At 43.7% G+C, this 19,441-nt stretch overlaps 1 protein-coding gene across 1 annotated transcript in view; it reads left to right on the top strand.

Annotated features, from left to right (window-relative positions):
• LOC137071174 (Fc receptor-like protein 5) overlaps positions 1-19,441 on the top strand; it is a 250,913-nt gene that overhangs the window by 35,284 nt on the left and 196,188 nt on the right. The window lies entirely within an intron of this gene.

Raw genomic sequence — 19,441 nt, 5'->3', positions numbered from 1 at the left:
TTGCTACATGTAAGGGAAAATGTACACCCAGTTCGTATGTATAATACGCCATAAAATGCGTGTCATATGCATGAGAAAAACAGCGTGCCATAGACACGCCAAAATAAGCCAGAGCCAATCCAATCTTTTTTCTTTTTTTTTACCAATTACCAATTATTGGTAAAAGTGATGACTTGTAAATTAATAATCATACATTTCTCACTGTACACTGCTATGGTGGAGCCGTGGCTTAGCCTGCACTTTACTGGAGCACCCTCAGTGGTTTGATTTCAGAACCGGGCTGTTCCCAATACAGTAAAGTCACAGTAAAACCAGGGATTTTTTTTGTTTGTTTGTTTTTTACAGTACAGTTACCCAGTGTAAATACTTGCCCAAAATCATCAGTAAAGCATTGTTGATTTTACATGACATTTCTGAGAGTGCAGTGACATGAAGAGTTTAGGGCATATCAAATCAATTCCCTTATGTTGGCTTCTTTGGGTGCTGCTGTATATCATAACCTCTGTTTCTTCAATTACAGAGAGACCTAAAGCTGTTCTGACTGTAAAGCCTGAACCATCACAGATATTCAGAGGAGATACTGTCACTCTCACATGTGACGTACCGGTGGAAGGATGGACATACAGATGGCAGTGTGATGGTAAAGATCAGAGCTCTAATGAGAAAGAGTTCAAGATCACTGCAGATCACACACAGATGTGCTGGTGTTACGGCTGTAGAGGATCAGGATCAGGATCAGGATCAGGATCAGGATCAGTCTGCTCTGACGTGAGTGATGAAGTGACTCTGACTGTGACGGGTGAGTGATCATCACTGACATCAGGATCTGCTCAAATGAGGAACAATTAATAAACTGCAAATGAAAAGAAAAACTGTAGCAGAGGTGTAAAGTATTTGAGTAACTTTACTTGATACTGTTAAGTATTATTTGGGGGGATTTTTACTTTACTTGAGTACAATTAAAAATCAATACTTTTACCTAATAAAATTTTTTAAGAAAAAAAAGTAAGTTTTACTCCTTACAATTTTTTTTTTCTTTTTGTGCTTCTTTTGTGGGAATCACTTCATTTTATTTCCCTTTATTACCAAACCAGTTGAATTGCACTGATGCCCAGTTTAATGTAAATGTTATTTATTCTGCCAATGAGATTCGTTTTCACATTTCATGAAATCGGTCAGACATGTTCATTGGCCCTTTGGGAGAGACGTCATGTTGGATCAATTACCACAATGCACAGCGTCTTGACCTGGAAATTAGAGTGAGAGGCTTTTCAGCCCAAAAGAGGCTTGACACAATTTTGAAAATCAGCTTTTGCTTAAGTTAAATCTGAGGTTTTACAACTTTGAGTAGCCTGTTGCATATTGGCATTAGGTAGTAGTCTTATAGTTTGATTATTAAATACTAGGGGTGTGACGAGACACTAATCTGACGGGACGAGACGAGACACAAGATCGGGTTCAAGCGAACAAAACAAGACGAGATCTTTACATATTTTTAAGCAAATCACAATGATGAAATACATGACTAAAAATGTAAAATTGTTTGCAGGTGCATTTGAAATGTTTAACTAATCATCTTGTAATGAATGTATTTTCATTTTTAGCCTACTTTCTGAGTATGAATTATCATATAGCCTACAGTAAAAGACTTTCTAACTGAATTCCTTCCCACAAATTGATCATAGATATTAAGTGCATACAATAACCATAATCAAAGCTCAATATTCAAAGTGCAAACAGAGACAAGCATGATACAGGCATGAGAGATGGTTACGCATAAATAGTTTTCATATTGGGAGATATTCGCATGCCTAAGGGAGTCGCTTTCAAAAGCGGTAATGTATTAAAATCGCATTTGAATGCGCGTTCCCGTTTACTTTCATTTTATATTTCGCGATCGTTCGTATACTCTGTTATTAGGGAGCGGTGGTGCTGAACGTGCAGTTTAAAATATAAGTCTGGCGCTTCTGCTGCGCAACGAATCCTCCGCCACGATCTCGTCTACAAACATGTAACACACACTTGTAATACAAGTTCAATGTGAGCTCTTTAATAACTCGTAACCATAGACCGTAAAAATGTATGGACGACGCGACTTCATCCGTTTCCGGTAACAACAGTTGAAGCTTTCAGACGTCCCACACAGCGTTGACATCTTGGGACTGGAGTCTGCGCAGTAGAGAGCAGGAAGTACAGTCGCGATATCAAAAGCCCTGCCCACACTCTCACAGATGCAGGGCAATTAATTGTGTTGGTGTGAAATAAACAATTATGGAAATGTAGAAATTAAAGCTAAAGCTCCAATCTCCCAAAAATCCAGGAAAAAGTCTGTTAACGCCTCAGTGACAAGTTCACTTAGAGAAGCCGTCGATCTCAGCTGTCAATCATGACGTCACACCCCCCCTGTTACAGCATCAAATAACTAACTAAAGTCATTTTTAAAAAAAACAAACACTTGAAATTAAATCATCGTGATGATAACAGCCTACAATGAAAAAAACTAACTTTGGGGAAAAAATATTTGAAGTGTAATTTGAGAGTTTGCCTCGCGTCCATTAGAAAACACGAAGGGGCGGCTGGGACCGGCCACCTGGGGGCGATCAAGGCGCGGAGGCTTCAGTTTCTGAGAGAAGTGCTGCAGGCTTGCTTGATACCATAGACTGTAAAAAAATATAGACGTCATGTCTATCTGACGCAATGACTATAGACGGCAGATAAACGGCTATCCACATGTCACTCAAAGTAACCACACCCTTAATTATACAGAACTAAACGAGTTGAAGCCACAATTTGTACCAGCCTGTAAACATGTTTTTTTTCTGCTGTAAAGTTGGGAATTTTGACAGGGGGCTCAATAAAATTCTGCTCCTTCTGGAGCCTAGTGGCCAGTCGAGGAATTGCAGTTTACATTACTTCCGTAATGGCTTCAAGAGAGATCGCGGGAGGTTGCCGCTTGCTCGTAACACACAAGCCTGCTCCTCTCAAGCCCCTTTCACACTGTGATTCCGGCAAATACACAGATAATGCGACCCGGCATATGTTCCCGGGCCGCTAGATTTGGTCCATTCATACAGCCAGCAAAATACCGTAATATGTGCGCTTTCACACACAACCCGTAACGGTTCCGGATCGAGTTGACACGTGACATCCTGATGTGACGTATAATGGCAAGCGATCTCAGCTTCAGCGCGGATAGTAAGGAGCTCCGTGGTCTCGACTTGTGTCCAGTTTGCGCACATTTCTGCTTGTTTAGTTTTAGTTTCTTTCGTATACGAACACTCTCTGCGTTTGTATTATTGAAAAAACAAGCTCTAGGAGACGCACGATAACTACGTACACGTTGCGGCATTAGTTTTGGCTTTTGTTCACACAGCGCTCGTCCCGGATCGAACCCCGCAATGTTACTAGGTCCCCAACCCAGGGGGTGTCTCACATTACCCCTCTCCTCTACCTTCAACAAAAGCTTTAAAATTTAAGATAATAATCAAATTGCAGATGATTAGCTGACCTTAAAGTACTTGTATAATTTGACCTTCTGACCTTTTATTTCAGAAATATCTGGACCATCAAGAACTACAAGAACAACAAGATCACCGGGAACAAAAGGAACAACAAGATCACCAGGAACAAAAGGAACAACAAGATCACCAGGAACAAAAGGAACAAAAGGAACATCAGGAACATCAGGACCACCAGGTGGTCTGATGATTGCAGTGATTACAGGCCTGAGCACTTCATTTCTGCTCGTTTTTTACTAAAACTAAACTAGTAAACATGTTTCCCTTTATTTATGGTCTCAGGCGAGTTCAGCGCGACTCTAATCACCATTTGTCTTTATACAAACGTACACTTAAAGTTCTTGTTAAGAAACCAGTTCAATATTAAAGAAATATAAACTGCTGAGCTGGGAAAATATGATAAGCAAACGTATGCCTGATGTATGAGATTATCTAACTACTCCCACGCCAGGGTTGGGAAGGTTACTTTTAAAATGTATTTCACTACAGATTACAAAATACATGCTTTAAAAAAGAACATGAAGATGAAAACAGTCATAGATCATCAGGTAATGACAGACAGCTCAGATTCAAGGGTTTGAACATTTCTGAATGTGGCGATCGGTATAAATTCAGTCATTGTGTCTTGTGGAGTATAACGAAACAGTTTATTCAGGACAGCACTAAATAAAGTAACATGCAATGTTTCTGATCCCAGATCTCCCAGCCCTCCTCGATGATTACCTGAATTGACCTTTACAGCTTACATTGAATTTTGATGTCATTTATTTCATTTAAACATTAAACTATCACTTCCGTAATCTAAAATACTGTTTGGCTGTAACTGCACAGCACAATAATTACAACATTACATGTCATAAGTATTTATTGAGTATATCAAATATTTATGGGATATATTGCATGCAAATGATTCACACGATGAGAAATTGATTAGAAGTTATGAAGAGTTTGACAGTTTCACTGAGAATCAACTCATCAGTTTTTCTCAAGCCTGCGCAATTGCAGACAATACAGTATGACAGTACGAACTCTGTTGTTGCTGAATAATGTTCTTGTGTTTGTGTTTCAGTGTCACGTTCAGCTCAGATTTCTGGCCTCAAAATCCTCAGTTTTCTTCTGGCAGCTTGTCCGTATCTGATCGCCACAGTCGTGCTGCTTTACAAATGTTACAGAGCGAGAGGTAATACTTCTGTCTGATCTCTCTCTCTCTCTCTCTCTCTCTCTCTCTCTCTCTCTCTCTCTCTCTCTCTCTCTCTCTCTCTCTCTCTCTCTCTCTCTCTCTCTCTCTCTCTCTCTCTCTCTCTCTCTCTCTCTCTCTCTCTCTCTCTCTCTCTCTCTCTCTCTCTCTCTCTCTCTCTCTCTCTCTCTCTCTCTCTCTCTCTCTCTCTCTCTCTCTCTCTCTCTCTCTCTCTCTCTCTCTCTCTCTCTCTCTCTCTCTCTCTCTCTCTCTGGCCATTATTGGTGATGACTATTTTAGAATTCTTGAAAAATGTCTTCTTGATGGAATGCTTCCGACAAGTTGCCAACGTGCTGTTTTATCATTACTCCCAAAAAAAGGTGATTTGATCCTTTTAAAGATTTGGAGGCCGGTAGCGCTTTTATGCACTGAATATAAGATTATTTCTAAATGTCTGGCTAACAGACTAAATAATGTGTTACAAGAAATTGTGCATAAAGATCAATCTTATTGCATAAAGAAAAGATCTATTACAGATAATCTTCAGCTAATAAGGGATGTGTTTGATTTTACCTATTGTAATAATGTTGATTTGGGTTTGTTATCTTTAGATCAAGAAAAAGCCTTCGACAGAGTTGATCATGTTTTTCTTTTTAATACTTTGAAAGCCTTTGGTTTTGGGGATATTTTTTTTTTTCAAAAATTAAACTTTTATATACAGAGGCAACATGCATGATTAAAATGGCCGGAGGTTTAAGTACCCCTATTAGCGTGGAAAGAGGTATTAGGCAGGGTTGTCCGCTCTCAGGTCAACTATATAGTATCGTGATCAAACCCTTGCTGTGCAAGTTGAGAAGAGAGCTGAAGGGTCTACAGGTTGATACCCTGTGTCCAAACATTAAACTTTCTGCATACACTGATGATGTCACAGTTGTAGTTTGGGAGCAAAATGATATTCAGAGGCTTAAGGAGGCTTTAGAGAGTTATGGTAAAGCAATGTGGGGGAAATGTGAGGCTTTGTGGTGTGGAAGAGTTTTTAAAGGTCCTGTACTTCCTGGTGGCTTACAGTGGAAAAGAGATGGTTTTAAATATTTAGGAGTATTTATAGGGACTAAGGAGTATAAAATAAAAAAATTGGGAGGGCCTAGTGGAGAAAGTGTGTGCTCGGTTGTCTAAATGAACGTGGTTGCTACCCCAGTTATCCTACAGGGGGAGGGTACTGGTTTGTAATAATTTGATTACGCCTTTTTTGGCATAAAATGGCAATACTCGAGCCTCCTGATGAACTGGTGAAGAACATCCAGAAGCGACTGGTGGAGTTTTTCTGGTCAGGACATCATTGGCTGAAGGCGGCAGTGTTATATTTGCCTACGCAGGAAGGAGGCCAAGGACTGATCGATGTCGTATCAAGAATAAAGGCCTTCAGAATGCAGACGACACAGAGACTACTCTACGATGAGGATGTGAGCTGGGCTGGAGTTGCCTGTGCCCTCCTGAGGAAGGCAGGAAACATGGGGCTAGACCGCCATCTTTTCCTCATGGATATCAACAAACTAGACCTTTCTGGACTGAGCTCTTTTTACAGATCAATTTTAAAATCATGGACACTGTTCAAGTCTTCACGGAATATAAATGAGACACAGAGCTTATGGCTGAATGAAGAACCATTACTTTTTTAATCTAAGACTGGATTTGGACATTTGTCCAGTGTGATGGATTAACACAGAAAGTGTTAAATCAGATTATAGAGTCACTGCCACGACTATAGACGGGCAGTGGAATCTTTTGATGAAGAGGTGGACAAATGTGTGTTTCCAGACCTGAGTGTTTCTGCTGAGACTGGAAAATGGCAAGAAAGGGAAGGTAGTTTGCTAACTTTTAAGATACCACAGCTGTTGTTGTTTCGGGATGCTGGAAAAAAAGACTTTTATACACTCTGTGTTAAAATATGGCACTTGAAAACACTTGAGTGTGTCAAAGAGTCCAAATGGCTGGAGTTGTTCGGGCTAGGCGCTTCCCCTAAAGGTAGCTGGCGGGCCCTGTACAAACTACCGCTGGAGAAGAGGTCTGGAGACCTTCAGTGGAGAATTGTACACAGGATTATAGCTACAAACAGATACAGAGCACACCTTGATCCACAGGTAGCGGGGGGGTTGTCCTTTATGTGGAGAGCAAAAAAACGTTTTTCATCTGTTTTTAGAGTGTGAAAGGCTTCAGCCACTTTTTTTAGAAGAGTGGTGTAATACTCTGAGGGAAGTGTTTACACCAGGTTTATTCATCTATGGCCCAAAATACAGTAGAAAAAGGAGGGATATTCATGTTTTAATTAATTTTTTATTTGGGCAAGCAAAACTGGCCATATGGCTTTCACGGAAAAATCTTTTAAGAGGTGATGGATCAACGGATGTAGTGGCCATTTTTAAAGGTTTACTAAAATCACAGATCATAATAGAATTTACTTACTATAGATAAAGACATAGATAGGTTTAAATACAAATGGGGAGTAAATCAATGTATTTGTGATGTTGATGATGATGGCATGTTGCAAATTCATGTTTAATCTTTTTTTGCCCCCCCCTCTCCTAAGATACATTATTGTTAATACATTCTCTCTCTCTCTCTCTCTCTCTCTCTCTCTCTCTCTCTCTCTCTCTCTCTCTCTCTCTCTCTCTCTCTCTCTCTCTCTCATAAATGTTTTTGTATTTCAGTTTCATCTGCTAAAGACCAAAGTCAGTTCACTGTAAAAGAGGAAGAAACTTCAGTCTGACATAAACATTCATTTGATTGACCTTATATAATTTGTCATACACTCAAAAAATGATTCTAGCTGTTTGCTGAGTTTATTTAAATAAAATAAGCTGAAACAACACAAATCTTTAGTTTTTTACTTAAGTGTCATTTTACTTGATTTTATTAGGTTAAATGAAAAAAAAAATGTGTTAAATGTTAAGTTAACCTAAACAATTTGTGTTGAGACTACATGAATCATTTATGTTGCGCTGACTGAACTGGGCAGTGTATTTCTATTTCCCAGCATGCTTTGCATAGGGATGTCTCAGGAGAGTAAATGTTGAAATGAAGTGCTGTTTAATGTGTTTTTTAGTGAAGGGAAAGACATGTTAATGTTTTCATGTTATATTTGACAGTTATATTTGACATTTAAAAGTTATGTTGTGTTTTTTTTGAGGTTACCATTATCGTGAAGTGTAGATCTTGTGGTTAAGCTATGCTGTTCTGAAACTGTGCTAATGCCAGTGATGAGAGATGCTTTACTTGATTATAGACTTGCATGTTACAATTAGCAATTGATCAAGTGTTGTTGACTAATAATTTTTATAGAAATAAAGAAAACTAATTCATGTGACGCAGCTCCCATAGAATACATATGGGCATCAGTTCTATCCCTCTCTATCCTACTTTATCTAAATGGATTGACATACAATAATTTAGTCAAAACTACTAAAAAAATAATTTAATACAACAAGATTACAACAAATTTGTGTAGTTGAGCTGACACTATTAAAGTAAGCTGTGCCCAACCATAGTTAATAAGTTGAATCAACTTAAAAAAAATTAAGTTGACCCAACGTAAGTACATTAAATTGGAATAACAGAATTGCATAATGCTGAAATAAAGCAAGTTAATTATGTGGAAATATTTCCATGATTTTTATGTTCATTCAAAGTCATTTTTTTGAGTGTAAAACATGAGTAATATTTTAATGTGTTCTGCTTTGATCCATATTATTGGTGTTATTATTGTTATTGCTTAGATTTGTTGTATCCTTAAAAGAAAATGACTTTATCATATCTTTGTTTGCTCTTTCAATATTAAAATCTTTTCATCTTCTGTTCTTCAGTTTTCTTGGTTTTGTTTCACATATAAAAGATCAAATGTTTTGTATAAATAAATAACAGTTGGAATGAATGTGTATCATCATTTGTAAACCATCCTCTAAGCCTAAAACACTGTCTTAATGTCATATTTTCATGGCATTTCATTGTAAGATACTGAAAATTGTCCTACAAACACAAATTGTATATATATATATATATATATATATATATATATATATATATATATATATATATATATATATATATATATATATATATATATATATACAGGTCCTTCTAAAAAAATTAGCATATGTAATAAAAGTTAATTTTTTTCCATAATGTAATGATAAAAATAAACTTACAGCTCATGAAAACCCAAAATTCTCAAAAAATTAGCGTATCATGAAAAGGTTCTCTAAACGAGCTATTAACCTAATCATCTGAATCAACTAATTAACTCTAAACACCTGCAAAAGATTCCTGAGGCTTTTAAAAACTCCCAGCCTGGTTCATTACTCAAAACCACAATCATGGGTAAGACTGCCGACCTGACTGCTGTCCAGAAGGCCATCATTGACACCCTCAAGCGAGAGGGTAAGACACAGAAAGAAATTTCTGAACGAATAGGCTGTTCCCAGAGTGCTGTATCAAGGCACCTCAGTGGGAAGTCTGTGGGAAGGAAAAAGTGTGGCAAAAAACACTGCACAACGAGAAGAGGTGACCGGACCCTGAGGAAGATTGTGGAGAAGGACCGATTCCAGACCTTGGGGGACCTGCGGAAGCAGTGGACTGAGTCTGGAGTAGAAACATCCAGAGCCACCGTGCACAGGCGTGTGCAGGAAACGGGCTACAGGTGCCGCATTCCCCAGGTCAAGACACTTGTGGGCTACAGAGAAGCAGCACTGGTCTGTTGCTCAGTGGTCCAAAGTACTTTTTTTCGGATGAAAGCAAATTTTGCATGTCATTCGGAAATCAAGGTGCCAGAGTCTGGAGGAAGACTGGGGAGAAGGAAATGCCAAAATGCCTGAAGTCCAGTGTCAAGTACCCACAGTCAGTGATGGTCTGGGGTGCCATGTCAGCTGCTGGTGTTGGTCCACTGTGTTTTATCAAGGGCAGGGTCAATGCAGCTCGCTATCAGGAGATTTTGGAGCACTTCATGCTTCCATCTGCTGAAAAGCTTTACGGAGACGAAGATTTTGTTTTTCAGCACGACCTGGCACCTGCTCACAGTGCCAAAACCACTGCTAAATGGTTTACTGGCCATGGTATTACTGTGCTCAATTGGCCTGCCAACTCTCCTGTCCTGAACCCCATAGAGAATCTGTGGGATATTGTGAAGAGAAAGTTGAGAGACGCGAGACCCAACACTCTGGATGAGCTTAAGGCCGCTATCGAAGCATCCTGGGCCTCCAGAACACCTCAGCAGTGCCACAGGCTGATCGCCTCCATGCCACGCCGCACTGAAGCAGTCTCTTCTGCAAAAGGATTCCCGACCAAGTATTGAGTGCATAACTGAACATAATTATTTGAAGGTTGACTTTTTTTGTATTAAAAACACTTTTCTTTTATTGGTCGGATGAAATATGCTTATTTTTTAAGATAGGGATTTTGGGTTCCCTTATCGAGGGAACTTCCCACTGCGTCGAAACGCTTTGGGGATGCTCCCTAAGCATCAGCGAATCTGAAGTCTGAATAAACACTAGTCCAATCCGATTGGTCGTGCGTGATGACGTCATTGTGACGGCGTACCCGGAAGTATAAAAGGGGAGCCGGCGCATAATGGCGGCAGTTATTGCTCTTCAGCATAGCGCTCTCTGTTTGGTCTGTCTATTTACTGTTGTCTGTCCAGTTGCGAGTGTGTGTGTGAAAGATTTATTTAAAAAGTATGGAAGAGAGAAGGAGTGCATTTAGGCAGTGTGTGCATCCGTGTCCCCGTTACATCTCGGGATCGGATACACACCTGTTATGTGTGCAGTGTCTGGGTTTTCAGCACGCTCGGGAGCCGCCTGTGAACACTGCGAGCGGCTGACACTCAGACTGCTCCGCTCTCGGCTGGCCGTGTTCGATGAGACCGGCCAGCCTTGAGCCCCGTGGTTCTGGACCCGCGGTCGCTGAGGCGGCTCGGCGTCGCAGATCATGGGGCTCACAGCGGGACTTGTCAGAGGGTTTCGGGACTGCCGCGGCACTTTCCCAATCCTCCTCTGACAGTTCCGACGATCTTCCTCCCCGTGTGGAAGCCCGCTTGGCGGCATCTTCCCCCGGGTTGGAGGGTCCGATGCTTGAGCTATCTGATTCTGAGGAATTAGATGTGCTCAGCATCGAGGCGGGTGACGTTAAAACACCATACACACTGCTTCATTCATAAAATAAGGTGCTCAGGCAGTCCCCGAGGGGGCTGCCTGTAGTAACCCGGTGTTCTCCGTTCCCGTGCGGAAGCCCGCGATGCAGGGAGAACCAGATGCTTGAGCGATCTGATTCCGAGGAATTAGATGTGCTCAGCGTCGACGGAGTGAAGCAAACGAGAGCTCGCCACCTCATAATGCAGGCTCGATCTCGCGTTGCCGAGGCAGCGCGTGCATTAAGGGTCTGCAACAGAAGTGAACACACGCTATATGTGTACATGTGATACTGTTTAGCGAGGCTTGCAGTCAGCTCCTGAGGGTGCTGGCTGTGGTCGTTGACAAATGTCTCGTAGCGTACAGAAACGTGCGTTTTCGAGTGTTTCAGCCTCGCGCCTGTGGTCTTTCATCTCGAGGGATGAAAGCCAAATATGTTGGGAACGATTCGAATCTCGCGTTGCTGAGGCAGCGTGTAGATGACGAGTAGTTGAATACATATTTAAACAGTATGGCTGGTGATTAGGGCTGCTTTTAATTCTGAGGAATTTAAATTAAACATTATCTGACTTTGAGGAGTTAGTAGGGGTGTCCATGGTTAACCGATTGACCGATTAACCGTTAAAAATTGCGTAACCGAGTGAAACATTTTGCTCGGTTAAGTGGCGTCAATGACGTGCTTTGAATTTAGTTGTAATATATGTTTGCACCCCTAGAGAGTGATGGGGCAAAATGCAAGTATTGCAATGCAGTGCTTACCGCATTTTTCAGGCTATAAGTTGCTCCGGAGTATGTGTCGCATCAGTCAAAATATGCGTCATGAAGAGGAAAATAACATACGTCGCACTGGACTAAAAGGGCAGAAGCAGAGCGCGAGCCGCGCGCGCTGTGCATAACGGATCAGAAGAAAGAAAGTTTGAAGTGAGAAACTTGTGAATGACTAGAGGAAAGCAGACGTTACTTTAACTGTAATGAAGAAAACAAAAAAGCTAATCGCGGACTGAAAGCAAGATGGCCAGAGCTGAAGGAACGAGTCCACAGATGCTTGAACTCTCTGCCGGGAGAGGCTCAGCCGCGCGAGTCAAATGCTCTGTCTGTGTGAAACATTCTCGGCTGCATATTTTACTACATAATAATAATAATAATAATAATAGATTTTATTTATAATGCACTTTTCATTCCGAAGAATCTCAAAGTGCAACAAGGGGGGGGGGGGGGGTAACAACAAAAAATGAATAACAAGTAAAAATATAGAATACTACAAACAATCAACCAACACAGAAAACAGAACAGAAAACAGAGCCGATGGTGAACAGAAACAGAGCTGATGGTGAACAGAAAACAGCTGATGGTGGAAGTCTCTGTTAGCTCCGCAGCACACTGGTCCACTCCATGTTTCAGATTTCTCCCAGCGGCAGTGTCCCGATGACATCGCCGAGGCAGGACAGCTGAAGACCAGATGATGGGTCTTCATGACGATTCAAACGATGGGGATCGCCGCAGCACCATGCAGGAGGCAGAACATTTTTTCGGGCACTTCTGTGGACACACCGGGGTCGGCGCAGAAGTCCAAGCCGCTCCACGGCCGCAATGCAGGGCGGAACAGCGGCGCAGCCGAGAAGCGGAACATCCCAACATCATGCCGGACGCCGATTACGATGGCCCAGATGACGCTAGCCCGGTGCAAACTTCAGCCACCATGCAGCTTAAGCCCGAGGGAGACCACCAGTGAGCAGTCGCGACGAGAAACATCAAATGTCCACCAAACCAGAACCAACCAACCGCAGCAATTCAAACGTAAACATTAGAAGCGGTGGAAAACGGCGAAACGACGAACAACGTCCTCTCAGTGGCTGCCAGCAATCAGCAACAGCCCCAATTGTAGCTCTGACTGTTAGACTAGTCACAAACATAAGGAAATAAAATAAAATCTAAATCTAATAATAGTACATTAACATGATCATTTGTGGGTGGAGAAGCGGCGAACAGACGACGCCAGCGTCCTCTCCCCCACGTTATTCTCATGCCCTAATCATGCAGGCGCCCTCGCGGCCACTCGCATTGCTCGTGAACTGAAGCGCGCATCTCATCCTAATTTATCGAAACTCAGCATACGCCTCGCAGACATGAAATAGATCTTAAGAAACTTGAAATGTCTTTTAACAATTTAAAATTAAAAGAAATAGGCTACTCTCTGATTATGTAATCCATGATGTGCATTTCTCTATATAGGCGCGTTCACTACGGAGATGGTGGTCATCAAATTAATAAGCTAAAAATAACCCTGACGCACACTATGGTTAACCGAGTATTAACCGCTAAGGGCCTCGGTTAACGGTTAATGAAAAACTTGAAAACGTGCAGCCCTAGGAGTTAGATATGTCGATTCAGCCTATCATTCAGCATGTTCATGTGATGGGTGATTATGGTGGCATTTATTTCTGAGGAATTAAATGGGATTTATCTAACTTTGAGGAGTTAGATTATCAGCCTATCATCCCAGTTGTGTTCACTATTTGGGTGTTTTTGGTGGCATTTAATTCTGTGCAATTAAATGGGATTTATCTGACTTTGAGGAGTTAGGTATTTCAGCCTATCATCCAAATTGTGTTCGCTTGTATATTTATTGCTCCCGGGGAGCGTTCAAGATCGCCTCCTCTGTGGAGTCTTCTGGAAGTCGATGCTGCGATCCGCCGTCTACGACGCTCGGGCCACATTGGCTTCCAGCGAACGCATGCTGCTCTAGCCGCCTCTAGAAAGACTGCAGCTGGGCAGCAAACGCGTTCGCACACCGAAAATCCTCCCCGACTAAGCCCTGCCGGGTGGCCGCTTCAGGGGGTCGGGCAGGAGGCTCGGTGGGTACCAGAGACCAGCCTTGAGAGGCTGGTTCCCCTAGTAGAATATATCAGCGCATAGTCATTATGCTCCTGAATATATCTGCTTGGGCCCTGTGTACCATGGGCAAAGGGTGCAGACTGCAGTTCAGTGTTCCAGTACCGAAGTCATCGGTGTGGTCTGAATGGTGGTGTGCCCAGCCCAGTGGCCTGCTGGCCAGCCCCCTCTCCAGAGGAGCGATCGAGGTCGCCTCCTCTGTGGAGTTTTCTGGAAGTCGATGCTGCGATCCGCCGTCTATGACGCTCGGGCCACATTGACTTCCTGCGAACGCATGCTACTCTAGCCGCCTCTAGGGAGACCTCGGCTGGGCAGCAAACGTGTTCGCACACCGAAAATCCTCCCCGACTAAGCCCTGCCGGGTGGCCGCTTCAGGGGGTCGGGCAGGAGGTTTGGTGGGTACCAGAGACCAGCCTTGAGAGGCTGGTTCCCCTAGTAGAATATCTCGGCGCATGGTTATGCTCCCGAATATATCTGCTGGGGCCCTGTGTACCTTGGGCAAAGGGTAGAGACTGCAGTTCAGCGTTCCACCACCGGGGTTCATCGGTGTGGCCTGAATAGTGGTGTGCCCAGCCCAGTGGCAGGTAGGGAACAGGAAGTGTGCTCCCTGAGGGTAAAGGAGGCTATATTGTGTATCCCTCCGCCAGACAGGGAGTCCGGCTTTATGGTCGCTACTTCATGGTTCCCAAAGAGGATGGAAGGGTGCGTCTATTATTAAATCGGAGGTACATGAACCGTTCTCTGAGGAGATTCAGGTTCAAGATGCTCAATATCCCATCGTGAGTCAGATCCAGTTCGAGGACTGGTTCGTCACGATGTATCTAAAGACGCATATTTCATATCTCCATCCTTCCTGCCCACAGGAGGCCTGAGGTTCGCTTTCGGGGGCGAGGCGTACCAATATCGGGTTCTTCCCTTCGGCCTCACTGTTAAGCACACCACTGTGAAGCACTTTCAGAGAGTGCTGGGGCACATGGCAGCAGCGTCCAACGTGATACCGTTCGGCCTGCTACACATGAGACCCCTCCAGTGGTGGTTTTCCCCCAGAGGGAATCCCTTTCGTATGATCAGGGTAACGCGCAGATGCCTTCGTTCCCTAGTCATATGGAAGAAACCTTGGTTTCTGTCCCAGGGGCCAGTGTTGGGAGCGTCCTGTTGCCGGAAATCCATTTCAACAGAAGCCTCCCTCACTGGTTGGGGCGCGGTCATGGACGGCCGCTTTGCGAGGGGCCCGTGGGAGGGCCGTCATTCCTCCTGGCACATAAATTGCCTGGAGATGATGGCGGTCTACAAAGCTCTCAGGAGCTTTTTTCCGGACCTCCGCGGCCAACATGCCCTGGTGCGGACAGACAATACGGCTGTCATAGCGTACCTCAATCGCCAGGGAGGGTTAAGGTCGCGCCCTCTGGGCAGACTGGCGCATCTAATCCTCCTGTGGTCCCAGTGGAAACTGTTGTCCATCAGGGCAATGTACGTCCCGGGGGTTCAAAATCAGGGAGCAGACATCCTGACGAGGCAGGGGCTGAGGCCCGGGGAGTGGCGGCTCCACCCCGAGGTGGTGGAGGCCATGTGCATGTCGGAGAGTGTCCGTCGGCAGGGGATCAGTCTACTTCTGGTAGCGCCCCGTTGGCCGACTCGAGTTTGGTTCTCAGATATCATAGCCCTGCTGGCAGGTCATCCATGGCAGATTCCTCTGAGGAGGGATCTCCTGTCTCAGGCGGCGGGTACGATATTCCACCCCCGGCCAGAGATCTGGAACCTTTGGGTCTGGCCCCTGAGGGGGCCAGGTACCTAGAGGCTGGCCTGTCGGCAGAAGTGGTAGAGACCTTACTCAGTTCCAGGGCTCCGTCTACAAGGGGACTGTACAGCCTCAAGTGGAATGTGTTTTCCACTTGGTGTAGGGGGCGTAAGGTGGACCCAGTTAACTGCCCAGTGGCTCCAGTGCTGGAGTTCCTCCAAGATCGCTTCTCTGCGGGCCTAACCCCGTCCACACTCAAGGTGTACGTGGCTGCCATTGCGGCTTTCCACACTCCTCTGGGTGATGGGCCTCTGGGTAGGCACCAGTTGGTTGTACAGTTCCTCCGTGGGGCTCGGAGGATGAGGCCTGTGGCTCAGTCCAGAGTTCCAACCTGGGATCTGGCAGTGGTTCTCGAGGGGCTGGCTGAGGCCCCCTTCGAGCCATTGGAGTCAGCAGAACCGAAAAATCTGACCCTCAAGGTGGCTTTTCTCCTCACCATTACCTCTCTGAGGAGAGTGGGAGATCTCCAGGCCTTGGCAGTAACACCGACTTGCCTGGAGTTTGCCCCGGGTGGAGTGAAGGCCATCTTACACCCTAGGCCAGGCTACGTGCCTAAGGTCCCATCGAGGGTGGTCAGGTCTTTGGTTCTGCAGGCATTTCATCCTCCGCCTCACGTGACGGCGGAAGAGGGGAGACTTCACCTACTCTGCCCGGTCAGGGCAGGGTGTATCTGGCGAAGTCTGCACAGTGGAGGAGATCACAACAACTGTTGGTGTGTTTCGGCTCACCCAAGAAGGGGTTGCCTGCGTCTACTCAGACAATCAGTAACTGGATTGTCCAGGCGATAACCATGGCTTATCAGGTGCGCAGTTTGCCTTCACCTGTAGCCGTGAGGGCACATTCCACCAGAGGTATGGCCTCTTCGGTGGCACTCCTTTCTGGGGTCCCCTTGCAGGATATCTGCGAGGCGGCGGGGTGGGCTACCCCACACACTTGTATCAGGTTTTACAGCCTGGATCTCCCTGCGACGCCTGGCGCGAGGGTGCTCCAACCCTAGTTGTGCCCGGTTTCCGGCTTCACACTAGGACAGGCGCTACCCTCGGTGTGGCCTAGTGGGTACTCGTTCCCCAAAGCCTTTCGACGCAGTGGGAAGTTCCCTCGATAAGGGAACGGCTCGGGTTATGTATATAACCCTTGTTCCCTGAGAGGGAACGAGCACTGCGTCGTTCCGCCACACCTCGGCACGCCTGGAGCGCATGCTTCAGAGCAAAGAACTGCCGCCATTATGTTGCCGGGTCCCCTTTTATACTTCCGGGTACGCCGTCACAATGACGTCATCACGCACGACCAATCGGATTGGACTAGTGTTTATTCAGACTTCAGATTCGATGATGCTTAGGGAGCATCCCCAAAGCGTTTCGACGCAGTGCTCGTTCCCTCTCAGGGAACAAGGGTTATATACATAACCCGAGCCGTTTTCATGAGCTGTATGCCAAAATCATCAGTATTAAAACAATAAAAGACTGAAATATTTCAGTTGGTGTGCAATGAATCTAAAATATATGAAAGTTTAATTTTTATCATTACATTATGGAAAATAATGAACTTTTATCACAATATGCTAATTGTTTTTAGAAGGACCTGTATAAGCATGAAGTATAAGCAGAAAAGTGTTGTTAGATGATAACTCTGACCTGAACTGCGGCTTCTTCTCTGTGTGTTTGTACAGGAAGTGTTGAGTCTATAAGACAGAGTGTGTGTTTGACAGCGTGTCATTAATACATCAGTAAGGAGCTCAGTTCACTTCCTCTAATGCTCTGTGAGTATGATTTGATCATTTATGCATCATTTTTGCATTGTTTATAATGATGTAGTGAATCAGTGATCATTTGTTTTTCATCTTGCTATCACATGTGAATGTGTATCAATAGTGTGAGTGGGCAATCTCGTGAAATGTATACGCCAAAATGCGTTTTGGCCTACATATGCTACACAGTTTTTCCGCATACCCACTTTATGGCGTATATATGACACACTCTTGGGTAGGATGGGGGTGGTGGGGTGGGTGTTTCGTGCCATAAAGTGCGTATCGCCAAAACTCATTACATTCCACAAGATTGCACACTCGTACTATTTATACGCATTTTCGTGAGATCGGGCTGCTTCATTATATATTGAATCTGTTTTTCATTCATGCTGTTAATAATTTGATTTTATTTATATTTATTTGTTTATTTGTCAGGGACAATGCAGTGCACATTATTACATACATAATTATCATAGACAAGCCACAACAAAAAATGTGTAGATGTGTTGCATAAAAGGTTTCTAGCCAATAGGCTAATTTGCAACCCCAGTCCCTGGTCAGGCCTTTCTAAAAACATATACCCAATTTATAACCACATTACACAAGACAACACATCATATCCCACACAGACAATCCATTAGAACTAAAATAGCTCAATTTCCACATATTTGATTTTCTTTCAGCCAGAATTTCACCTTTCTATTAAATGTTTTCAGGTCCGTTTCTGTTTTTATTTCTGTTGGTAAATCATTCCAAAAACGGGTCCCTATCACTGAGAAACTTGACTGGCCAAAAGATTGTTAAATCATCTGTAGATGATGATATCTGTGTGTGAAAGTGAAAAACACTTGATGTTGAGCTGAATGAGATCATTTACATTTACATTTATGCATTTAGCAGACGCTTTTATCCAAAGATCAGTGTATTCAGATACCGTGTACATTACCAGAGATGCCACTTCCTATAGCACTGATGGCATGATAAATAATCTCCACAGTCCGTTAGCGTGAGATTCTCTTCACACTGTGGTTTCAATCGAATCATGACAGCAGTTTTTCTTTATATTTCCTCTTTCACCCTCAATATGTCCAGTTATTATTGACTGCCTTATATAGACGTGAAAGAATAGAGATCTCTTGCATCAAATCATAGTTTATGCTGCTCTTCTTTTTTTTCTTCTTTTTTCTAAGTTTCCTGCATGAGCCTATTTTAATAACATTTAAGTGTGTGCGTGCGTGTGTGTGTGTGTGTGTGTGTGTGTGTGTGTGTTTGTACTTGTTTTTATTACATTGTATCACTAGATATTCTTGAAGATGTTTTCTTCACACTTCCACACCCTTCATTCTTCCTGTGAAAGAATAGAGATCTTGCATCAAATCAACTTCGTCACTGCTTTTGTTTTTTTTCTATTTAAAAAAAGTACCCTGCATGAGCCTGTTTTAATGTGTGTGTGTGTGTGTGTGTGTGTGTGTGTGTGTGTGTGTGTGTGTGTGTGTGTGTGTGTGCGTGCGTGCGTGCGTGCGTGCGTGCGTGCGTGTGTGCGTGTGTGTGTGTGTCTCTTTTTGCTTTTTAGTGCTGATTTCAAACACCCGCCCTGGACACGCTCAAGGTGATTTCTATATTTATATTTTCTTCAAATCTTCACACATATAACACACAGACAGAAAGCATTTATAGCAGCGTGTCAAGAGTGTTCCTGTCATTTATTGGGTCCTCACTGATGCAGATGAGCTGTGTATGAAACTAATGTCTCATATGATTACTGTTTAAACTATATCTGGATGTTTTAAGTGATGTTATAGAGACCAAAGGCTAGCTTGACGTGGTCATACTCAATTCTACAATATGAGTCTGAAACTGCTCCATTGGGCTGTGATTATGGGGCGTGTTTCAACTGAACCAGGAGAGACATCAATTGGATAGAGCTACAACCAATCAGAGCAACGGAGTGACATTAGTAGTCAAATGTCAACAGAACTCAACTGCACTGTGTTGCCAAGTCTGCCACCCCCACCCCCTCCCAGTTAGTAATCGGAGGGACAGTAATTATTTTTGCGCGACAAATGTCTACAACAATAAAGTATGGAGGAGATTCAACCTGTGCTGCTTTTGCTAGTTATGTATTGGTTTACT

The sequence above is a fragment of the Pseudorasbora parva genome, chromosome 1 (genome assembly GCF_024679245.1).
Source record: "Pseudorasbora parva isolate DD20220531a chromosome 1, ASM2467924v1, whole genome shotgun sequence".
Taxonomy (NCBI): domain Eukaryota; kingdom Metazoa; phylum Chordata; class Actinopteri; order Cypriniformes; family Gobionidae; genus Pseudorasbora; species Pseudorasbora parva.
Note: the sequence above shows the minus strand (reverse complement) of the source record. Positions and strands in the feature narration are given on the sequence as shown.